This window comes from Gopherus evgoodei, unplaced genomic scaffold, assembly GCF_007399415.2.
Source record: "Gopherus evgoodei ecotype Sinaloan lineage unplaced genomic scaffold, rGopEvg1_v1.p scaffold_177_arrow_ctg1, whole genome shotgun sequence".
In the NCBI taxonomy this organism is placed as follows: domain Eukaryota; kingdom Metazoa; phylum Chordata; order Testudines; family Testudinidae; genus Gopherus; species Gopherus evgoodei.
The window spans coordinates 21,245-32,319 of record NW_022059840.1 but is presented as its reverse complement, the minus strand read 5'-3'; the positions used below and the strand labels follow the sequence as shown (position 1 = coordinate 32,319).

Here is an 11,075-nt window from a genome sequence, read left to right as displayed (position 1 = left end):
ATCCCTCGTGTCAGGTGATGAGGTTGACACTACAGGATCGTTGGGGGAAGATAAAGAAAACACACCATATAACTGAATTTTTAAAGCGCCATTAATAAAATAATAAAACAACAACGGAGAGTGTTGGGAACGCTCCCACATCACTCAGGAAAACATTAATGCTCCAAGCCCAAAGCCCCTTTCATACTCACACACGTATGTCCAGACTGGCCACTTCTGTGTATAATGTTCAGAGAAGGGAGAGAGGTGGATGGGAGATTATCCTGTATACAGCTTGTCCAGAATTTCCAACATGCTTCCACTCTTGGGAGGGCTGTTCTTTTACACCCTGGAATCTCCTGCGGCTTCTCTTTCAGAGATTCCAGTCCAGGTCGGCTGCCTGTGGCTTCTTTGGTGTCACCAAGCCACACCGGCTCCGGGGTCACAAAGGCACACTGTTGGATCTTACTGGACAGTTAAGCTTTGCAAATGTAATCTCAATTCTGTAACTTATATTGCCTTTGGTTCGCCTCTGTCAATTTTCCTTTTTCCACAGCCGACTGGGGCTGAAAGCAGTTTTTCTTTGTACTTAGCATAGTCTGCATTGATTCTTGACCTTGAACTCAGAGCAACTTTCTTTTTATCCCTGGGCCAAGCTGAATTTCAAATTAACCCGTTCCTTTCCTCAATAGACAAATTTGTTCCCGCTGTGTCAAGGCTTTTTGGTGATTAAACGCTCCTCTTAGATGTATGATCTTATCTAGATTGAAGTACCTTCTAGTGGGCATTGTTTAAATGGATTTTCACACGTGTAAATATTCCAATTCTCTAAATACCTGCAGGTTGTTGAACCATAATGTACGTACATGTAATATGCGGGGGTACCATTAGGGGTGAGGTGGAATGTTTAGACTGTCCCCCCACCCATTTTCCACTTACACACACAGGGAGGGTGCCCTGTCCGCGCTAGCGGCTCATAAACTAAGGATTTTTCCCTACAGGGTACTCACACAGGAGAGGCTAACAAGGACGCCACGACCCTCCTACACCTTCCTTCAGCAAAGAGCGTCGGCTAGTCTCTGGGAGACGGTGCCGCTTACTCTGATTGCATCCAGTGAGATGATCAGACTGTCAATAGCCCACACGGAAAGGAAAGGGGGAGGGAAGATGGGTACACACACTCCTAGACCCAGGTAGCTTCCTCACCGGACGATGCCAGGCCGAGTCAGCCCACCATGGGTCAGACCTCCTAAAGATCCACTAGTTACCGGGCTTGCGTTAGAGTAGCCCTGGTCATGAGCTTTTGCTTCACAGGGTACTCTGGGCGTCTTTCGGTAACAGTCACTCACACTGGCCCCCAGTACCATTCTGCATCTGATCTTGCTTTTTAGCTACAACAGGGAGAAAGTGCACTAGGATATAGGGTCTCCTCTTTCTAGACAGGTCCCTCCTTTGTCCCTGAACTATCCCTAACCTGCTTTTGAATCCTTGCACTCCGCCAGACAGGGGGAAGAACAGGAGCTACGGTGGGGGATTTTTTACAAGAGCTCCCCATACAGACAGCTTCAGAAGCTACCCGTTCGCTGACAAAACAGGAGTAATTGGAGAATCGTGTTATAATTAAGTGATCCTTCCGGTGGCCACCTTTTCTGGTCCTCTAGTTGATATTTAGGCCAGTCTACTATACAGAACTTTTTCAGTTTATGCTTAGTCATTGGATCCAAACCAAACACCTTCCAATTCACTAGATTGCATTCTAGGGGTGTGCACCATGCCCTCCCCACTTTACTCTGTCCCTGCCCCCATGCTGCAGGAAGACACTGGGCGTCCCCAGGTCCTAAGAGACAAAGTGCAGGCAACTGAACTGTTCCTACCTTATCCAAGGGAACGGTTCCTCACCATCACCCTCAACTGCTTCTCCACTACTCGAGCGTGTTGCACCGTTGCGCCCTCTGAGGTCGGTCGAACTGCGTCTCCACCCAGGCCCCAGGTGAAGTCACTGGTGTGCACTGAGTGTCGGTTGTCGCCGTGATCCGTTGACCACCAGGAGGGATCCGGGCAAGGCTAATTTTAGCCTTGAGCCCACCCAGGGACGCCAAAACTGTTGCAGGCACAAAGGGTGCCTGAGGCAAGCAACAGTGGTTCATTGCCCAGAGTGTGAAGCGCCAATGAACACACACCAGGGCAGAGAAGCAAGCAAAGTTTATTTGAGATCTCAAAGCGGTGCAAGGAGACGAACGCCTCAAATCATGCACCACTACACAAGTGGCTTTTCCCTTTTTATAAGTTTTTTTTTCTCTTTCTTCCCTCTCGTCTCCTCCTCCTCCTTCCTCCCCCTGTAGCAGTAACGTAAGCGCAGGTGCATTAAGTAATCGTGGCCGCGGCAGCTCGTTAGTAAGTTTTCCTTCTGCAAGTTATCTTGTCCATCTGCTAAAGGTGCACAGGCCTCATCACCACTGCTTTAGACCGGTTTTAGCTGTGCTGCAACTGAGAACTTACTGTTACACATTTCATTTCACAGCTGCTAGCTTTCTAGATCAAGCAGAGTTCAACACGGAGGAGCTTTGGTTCACTGCGGCTAGATTTGTGCCTAATGACACCAACACTGGGGAGTGGCAATTCCTGCGGGGGCGGAGTGCTGTGTACTTTCCCAGCTCTGCCAGGAGACTGGGGAGCGGCCGTTCCTGCGGGGGTGGGGTGCTGCCTTCCCTCCCCAGTTCTGTGAGGGGAATGGGAAATGGCCATTCCTGCGGTGACGGGGTGTTGCCTTCATTCCCAGCTCTGCGAGGTGCCTGGGGAGCGGCCGTTCCTGTGGGGGCGGGGTGCTGGGTCCCTCCCCACCTTAGTGAGGGGACTGGGGAGAGGCCATTGCAGCGGGGGTGGGGCACTGACTTCCTTCCCCAGCTCTGCCAGGGGACTGGGGAACTGCTGTTCCAGTGGGGGCAGGGCGCTCCTTTCGCTTCCCAGCTCAGTGAGGGGACTGGGCAGCGGCAGTCCAAGTGGAGGCGGGTGCTGGTTTCCATCACCGGCTCTGTGAAGGGACTGGGGAGCGTCCTTTCCTAAGGGGGCAGGGTGCTGTGTTCCCTCCCCAGCTCTGCGAAGGGAGTGGCCATTCCTGCGGAGTCTGTGCTCTGGGTTCCCTCCCCAGCTCTGTACGGGTACTAGGTAGCGGCCGTTCCTGCGGGGGTGGGGTGGTGTGTTCCCTCGCCAGCTCTGGGAGGGGACAGGGGAAGGGCACTTCCAGCGGGGGCAGGGCGCGGACTTCCGTTCCCAGCTCTGGGAAGGGCCTGGGGAGTGGTGGTTCAAGCAGGGGGGGGGCACTGGCTTCCCTCCTGTCATAAGCAGATAGTTAAGGGTTAACGTCTCTTTTACCTGTAAAGGGTTAAGAAGCTTAGTGAACCTGGCTGACACCTGACCAGAGGACCAATCTGGGGACAAGATACTTTCAAATCTTGGTGGAGGGAAGTCTTTGTTGTGCTGTTTGTTTTGTTCTTTGTTCGCTCTTGAGGCTAAGAGGGACCAGACGTGCAACCAGGATTTCTCCAATCTTTCTGAATCAGTCTTTCATGTTTCAAAGTAGTAGGTATAGCCAGGAAACGTGGATCAATCTTATGTTTGTTTTCTTAGCTTGTAAATGTGTCTTTTGCTGGAAGGATTTTTACCTCTGTTTGCTGTAACTTTGAATCTCAGGCTAAGTGAGGCGGGGAGGTCCCTCTAGGCTATATAAATCTGAATACCCTGTAAAACATTTTCCATCCTGATTTTACAGAGATAATTTTTTACCTTTTCTTTCTTTAATTAAAAGCTTTCTATTTTAAGAACCAGATTGATTTTTTTCCTTGTTTTAAGACCCAAGGGGATTGGGTCTGAACGCACCAGAGTGTAAAGGGGTGTAAAGGACGGGGGGGGAGGTTAATACCTCTTTGTTTTAATATCCAAGGAGTTTGGATCAGTGTAGCCTCTCAGGTTAACCCAGGGAGGGGAAAGTCTGGGGGGAAAAAGAGAAGGGGGAAGGCTAATTTCTCCTTGTGTTCAGATCCAAGGGGTTTGGGTCTTGCATTCCCCAGGGAAGGCTTTGGGGGAACAGGAAGTGTGCCAAACACCATATTTTTGGCTGGTGGCAGCGTACCAAATTTAAGCTAGTAATAAAGATTAAAAGTGATCATGCAGGTCCCCACTTTTTGGAAGTTAAATTTCAAAGTGGGAAAAAAACCTTGATACCCCCCCAGAATGGACCTTGCCTGGGTGGACTCGCAGTGGGAAGCGCACGGAGGGTCAGAGGATATTGAATGCTCCAAGGAGAGACCCAGGAGGTAAAGACTTGTGAGCTTCTTGCCCTAAAAACTTCTGCTCCAAGGGAGAGGAGGCTCCTCAAAGTCCTGACTGGTTTTGTGGGGAGCAGTTCCAGAGCATCGCCCAGGGTCTCCGTGACAACTGGTGGCAGAGGTGAGATGTACTGCACCCCGTGAATGGCGCTGCTTGCAGTAAGTGACTGGGGAGCAGTAAAACAAAGGAGGGATAATGAGAACCAGGCGTGCTGAAGGCTCAGAGAGGGACGGTTTCAGGGAGCGGTTTACCTCTGGGAGTGTGTGACCAGCGAGAAGGACTGTTGGAGTAACAGGGTCCCCCTGAGGACTGCAGCCAGCAGTCTCAGGGGTGGAGGAGCTTGCTGCTCTGCCATGGGAGAGAGGATTTTTGCAGTAGCAGTTTCCCCTGGGGATGGCAGGAGCAGTCCCAGGGGCGGAGGATTCTGCAGCTTGACCCTGGCAAAGAGGTGGTGACCACGAGAAGGGGCTGCCACACCAGGGGTTCTTCCTGGAAACCATGGGGGAGCCAAGAGCACACAGGCCTGTGAGTCCAGAGCCACTTGGGAACGATGAAGTGATGGCCTATCACCATCTCCTTGAGAAGGACATTGTGATCCTGTACACAAAGAGGGTTACGAACGGGGAAGTTCACCAAGGCACAGTTAATCGTGAGTGGGAAGAGAAGGACACGTCTGAGGAGCAGATTCCTGACCCAGATGGGGCTACAAAAGTATCTGGGAGCAGCTGGAGCAGAAGCCAGACATCCCCGAGAGTCTGGTCTCCAAACAGATGATGGTTTTCACGATCGGGTTCCCCATCAGGGGATTGAAGACATATGGGATGGGAGCAGAGCCTGAGAGTGCGAGAGGATCGCGAGAGAGAGCAAGAGCCTGAGGAAAAGCTGCAGGAGAATCAGCAGCACCATGGACTGGGGATGGTGGAGCAGAGAGACATAGGGGGCTGCCCAAGGGTCAGTGGGGAAACATGCATGGGGTGGCAAGACCCTGGGACAGAGAGAACTGTGGTGGTGCAGCCGCAGATGCTGAGGGGCTGTGGGACCTGGGTGAAGGTCCCCAGGGTGAAGCCCCCCCGTCCTGCATATGGCCTGGATCCCTGTGCAGACCCAGGAGGTGTCTGGCTGGCTGGTTGTTGGGGTTCTCCAGGATATTGGCTGGGAGGCCCTGTTGGGAGGTGACTGTGTCTCTTTGGGACAGGATCCAGGCCCTGCTCCTGTAACGGCCGAGGATTTGAATTCAAATCCAAGGAACCAATTGGGTAAGATGGAAATGGTCAGTGAAAATGCAAATGACGTGGCTGGCAGGGGGGAGGGGCTGCTGGGCTCAGGATACCTGCCTACCTGTAACCAGCCCTGTCATAAACAGATAGCTAAGGGTTAATGTCTCTTTCACCTGAAACACCTGACCAGAGAACCAATCAGGAAACCGGATTTTTTCAACTTTGGGTGGAGGGAAGTTTGTGTAAGAGGTCTTTTGTTTCTGTCTGCCTGCTTTCTCTGAGCTTTGGAGAAGTAGTTCTGTTTTCTAATCTTTTGTTTCTAAGTGTAAGGACCAAGAGATCAGATAGTAAGTTATATGGTTTCTTTTCTTTGGTATTTGCATGAATATAAGTGCTGGAGTGCTTTGATTTGTATTCTTGTTGAATAAGGCTGTTTATTCAATATTCTTTTAAGAAATTGCCCTGTATTGTGTCATCTGTATACAGAGAGACTATTTGTATTTTTTCTTTCTTTTTATATAAAGCTTTCTTTTAAGACCTGTTGGAGTTTTTCTTTACTTCAGGAAAATTGAGTCTGTACTCACCAGGGAATTGGTGGGAGGAAGAAATCAAGGGAGATCTGTGTGTGTTGAATTGGCTAGCCTGATTTTGCATTTCCTCTGGGTGAAGAGGAAAGTGCTTTTGTTTCCAGGATTGGAAACGGAGAGAGCAAGTCCCTCTGTTTGGATTCACAGAGCTTGTGTCTGTGTATCTCTCCAGGAGCACCTGGAGAGGGGAAGGGAAAAAGGATTATTTCCCTTTGTTGTGAGACTCAAGGGATTTGGGTCTTGGGGTCCCCAGGGAAGGTTTTTCAGGGGGACCAGAGTGCCCCAAAACACTCTAATTTTTTGGGTGGTGGCAGCAAGTACCAGGTCCAAGCTGGTAACTAAGCTTGGAGGTTTTCATGCTAACCCCCATATTTTGGACGCTAAGGTCCAGAATCTGGGAATAAGGTTATAACAAGCCCCCTGGGGCTGAGTAGGAGGGAGAGATGCTCCCCGCCCCCCTGCACAGCGGAGAGGGGGCTCATGCTGGCTCTGAGGCTGTGACTAAAGCAAGGAGCTCACTGCCTGCCCCCACTCGAACCGCCACTCCCCAGACTCCTCGCACAGCTGGGGAGGGAAGCCAGCGCCCAGACCCCGCTTGAGCGGCCACACCCCATGCCCCTCCCAGAGCTGGGGAGGGAGGCCAGTGCCCCATCCTCTCTTGAACGGCCACTCTCAAGGCCCATTCCAGAGCTGGGGAGAGAAGCCAGCGCCCCGCCCCCGCTCGAACCGCCACTCCCCAGTCCCCATCCAAAGCTGGGGAGGGAAGCCAGGGCCCTGCGCCCGCACGAACGGCCACTCCTCAGTCCCCTGGCGGAGCTGGGAAGGGAACCTAGCGCCCCGCCCCTGCAGGAACATCCGCGCCCCAGTCCCCTCTCAGAGCTGGGGAGGGAACCCAGCGCCCCGCCCCCACAGGAACGTCCGCTCCCCACTCCTGTCACAGAGCTAGGAAGGAACCTAGCGCCCCACCCCTGCAGGAACGGCCACTCCCAATTCCCCTCGCAGACCTGGGGAGGGAAGGCAGCGCCCCACCCCCGTTGGAACAGCCGCTCCCCAGTCTCCTGGCAGAGCTGGGGAGGGAACAGAGCGCCCCGCCCCCGCAGGAACGGCCGCTCCCCATTCCCCTCGCATTGCTGGGGAGGGAAAGCAGCGCCCTGACCGTGCTGGAATGGCCACTCCTCAGTCCCCTCGCAGAGCTGGGAAGGGAACCCAGCGCCCCGCCCCCACGGGAATGGCCACTCCTCAGTCCCCTCGCAGAGCTGGGAAGGGAACCCAGCGCCCCACCCTTGCAGGAATGGCCGCTCTCCAATCTCCTGGCAGAGGTGGGGAGTAAAGCAGCGGCCCGTCCCTGCTAGAATGGTGTCTCCACTGTCCCCTCGCAGAGGTGGCGAGGGAAGGCAGCGCCCCACCCCCGCAGGAACGGCTGCTCCCCACTCCCCCTGCAGAGCTGGGAGGGCCCCCAGCGCCCCGCCGGCCCAGGAACGTCTGCTGCCCAATACCCTCACAGAGCCGGGGAGGGAACCCAGCACCCCGCCCCCGCTGGAGCGGCCGCTTCACATTCCTCTTGCAGACCTGGGGAGGGAAGGCAGCGCCCCTCCCCCGCAGGTCTGCACACAGGCCATGGCCATGGCCGGGGGCGCAGCGCAGAGGCTGCTCCAGCCCTGCAGTCTGCGGGGCTGCGCAGTGGGGCTGGGGGCAGCACGGAGCAGGCAGGGCCCAGGTGGGCGGGGGGCGGAGACACACGTGGGGCGGACATGCTCCTGCCAGGAGCTGCCTGATTCACCCCTTGCCTGGGAGCTGCAGGAGGGGCCCGGATCATGGCTCGGCTGCAGAGCTCGGAGCCCAGGCTGGGCCCAGGAGTGAGGGGATGGGGGAGCTGGGGGTGTAGCAGAGGTGGAGCCGAGAGTTGGTTGGAGATGGGGTTGTGCCACTTCCGCTTGGCGGCAGGGGGCCCTCCGGCTCTTTTTTGTTTTGCTCCGCCCCCCACATCCCAATATTTCATCTTGACATCTGGTCACCCTAGCCTGATATGAAGGAGGATGTCTGGACCAAGGGGCCAGGGACTGGCCTTTGCTAGAGAAACCACTGTCAAGTTTTAGCCAATTAGGACAAGTCAGCAAATAAGAACAACCTCAGGTATCAGTAACTGCTACAGGTTGCAAATTCCTACATGCAGCAGTTTCTGGCACTACACCTGCACAGCTCTGCTCCCCGGCTCTTCTCGGGCTCCTGCTCTCTCCTTAGCTCTGCCCCACTCTCGCCCAGGCAGTTCCAGCTCACATGGAGGATGGGACCCCCTGGCCTGGTGACTCCCTCATTACACTGCCTGGCCTGTCAGTGCAGCTAACTTGGAGCTTTGGCCTCTCCCCATTGTCCCTGGGAACTGTCAGTCTCAGGGTCCTGATTTCCCATTGATCCTTCCCCCTTCTAGTGGTGCTGGGAACTAGCCAACCAACCCCCCCACACGCACTAAGTTTTAGTAAAGGGCCAAGAGCCCCCTTACGCAAGCAGCCCCATGAGGGTCACCGATGTGCAGAGAAAGCACTCTAAGCTGGTCCCATGGTGTAATGGGCAGCACTCAGGACTCTGAAGCCTGTAATCTGAGTTCAAATCTCAGTGGGACCTTGTGTTGGCTTGTGTTAAAGCCCCAGAGCTCACAGTGTTCAACTTTCCTGTCTCCAGCTGTGTAAGAGTGAATCTTTCCCCTCCTGCTGGGTGACTCACACCTCCTAGAGCCAGGTCTTTGGCTGGGATGGCCACAATGGGTTAGGGCTCTAGAACTTGCTACCCTGATGGTTGGGATTCTTGCTGCTTCACCTGATATCCACAAGCTTGGCCCTTGTGCTTCCTACCACACTTTTCCTATGGCTCACCTGGAGCTTGAAGAAAGGATTGCCAGGACAGGGATTAATAGTCAGGCCTTGGCAGGAGGGAGGAAGAGTCCCAGGCTGGAGCCCCACACACCTTCCCTCCTCCGGGCACCTAGAGCAGAGGCAGCCCAGCTCTGTCCACTGGATAGCTCAGCAGAGTAGGTGAGTTCATGTAAATACAGTCTGGTCCCAAAGCCTCCCCCAACTCTCGTCATCACTAGCTGTCAGGGGAGAGCTCATTCACACCTCGCTTACAAATCATCATTTGAAATTCTAAGGTTGGCCAACACTGCCGAAGCCAATGCACCGACATTGTTAGCAAACACAACAGCTGGGTGAGGAAACCCGGCTTTGTCCAGACTTTCCAAACCTATTTGACTTTCTCAGGTACAAGTAGTTTTCATACGTTATATCTGCTTTTAAAATGTGTGTTAACGTTTCAATTTCCATTCAAATTTTTAACCAATGACAACATTGGCAGCGCTGCATGTAACTACCTGACCACTGGGGGGTGCTGGGCAAATTCGAGGGGGGGGTGCACAGATCCCTGGCTCGGGGGCATATAGGAAATGCCCGGTTTCACTAAATTAAGTCTCCTACTGCAGCACCTCAGTAGGTTACATCAGAGAGGCGCTGCAGTGTCTAGGCAATGGGATGCCTGTGCCTTTAAGAGCCCAGCCCTGGGAAGCCCATGCTGAGAGGTGCTGCCTATGGGAGGGGAAATAAAAAAAGCCCTCTGCTCCCCCCACCCATGTTTGCAAACACTGGAGTCTCAGCCCACCAGGATAACTGTTACCCTTCTGCCCCTGCCTGTGCCAGGATTTAACCCTCTGGCAGAGCTTCTCTCTGGGCTTAACTCCGGCTCCTTCCCCCCTCCCTGACTTTGCCCTTCAGTCCCTCTCCTAACTCTGCCTCAAGCTGCTTGACCCCCCGACCAGTCAATTTCCACCCCCTGCTCAGACCCTGGCCACCCCCTCCTCTGATTTGCCCTCCTTTGTCCCTCTTTAATCCCTGTAAAAAGTAGGGGGTGCTGGGTCCCATTCTCTGGGGGGGGAGGCTGGGCACCTGGCCCCTGCCTGCCCAGTGCTCAAAGTGCCCCACAATCTTGCGGATGTTTGCCAAGTCATCCTAACGTCGCCCTTCTGACTCTGGCTTGAAGGAGAGCTTCTTTTTCTTCCCCTAGCTGACAAAGAGCAAGAGAAGAAAGAAAGGTCAGGTGGGCCAACTTGGTGCACAAGTCCATGCTGTCTTTTCTTGCTTGGGAGCCTGAAATGAGGGACTCGTGGTGGGTAAAGACACTGCTGTGCTTCCAGAGAAAAGCCCACTGCTGCGCACAAAGAGCATGCCAAAGCACAGTAGTGAACCAGGGACCTCTAGATTGTCAGTCTAACACTCTCCCAACTGAGTTAAGTCAGCACCCTAAGGGCACTTTTGGGGCCTGCTGCTTCTCTGTCTGGGATGTTTTTGTCAGCCCTGGCACACAAAAAGGGCATCACTGTGAGCGCCCACGAAGGCAAGATGAATTTTTGCCTGCCTTGCTCAGCGTGACTTGCTTCCTCACCCCATTCCTGCCTTAGATCCTGGGTTACCTGGTGGCTGAAGATGGTCCATGGTCTCAAGCGGTGCCAGAGCCTGACACAGTGCCCGTGGGCAGCCTTTGCTCTGCACATGCTGGCCGTGCACATATGCAAATACTTTAAAGCGCCTGTCAGTAAGTTCTGGGGACAGTTGCTCACCTTCAGAGGAAGCTCCCTAAAATTGGCCTATCACACGCAGTGGTACATTGACCTCTGTTCACATTGAGCCAAAGGCGGGGGGTGCGGCTCGCTGCTGTGGCTGCCGCTGCTGTGAGGGCAGCCACTGTTGCGGATGAAGCCATCCTGCAAGCACCTTCCACCTAACCACCCACTGAAAATCCTGTAGGGTGTAAGGTGGGAATAGAAGAACACTGGGGGGTAGGGGGGGACTTCCTAACCTCCTAATCAGCAGGTAAGTATGCCCAGTGGTCTGTGATGGGATGTTAGATGGGTTGGGATCTGAGTTACTATAGAGAATTCTTTCCTGGGTGCTGGCTGGTGAGTCTTGCCCACTTACTCAGG

The 11,075-nt window shown here is 54.0% G+C and overlaps 1 non-coding gene across 1 annotated transcript; it reads left to right on the top strand.

Moving 5' to 3' along the window:
- The first annotated feature begins 8,659 nt into the window (after positions 1-8,659).
- TRNAQ-CUG lies at positions 8,660-8,731 on the top strand. The gene has a single exon. It is a non-coding gene; the product is annotated as a tRNA-Gln (tRNA).
- The last annotated feature ends 2,344 nt before the right edge of the window (positions 8,732-11,075 follow it).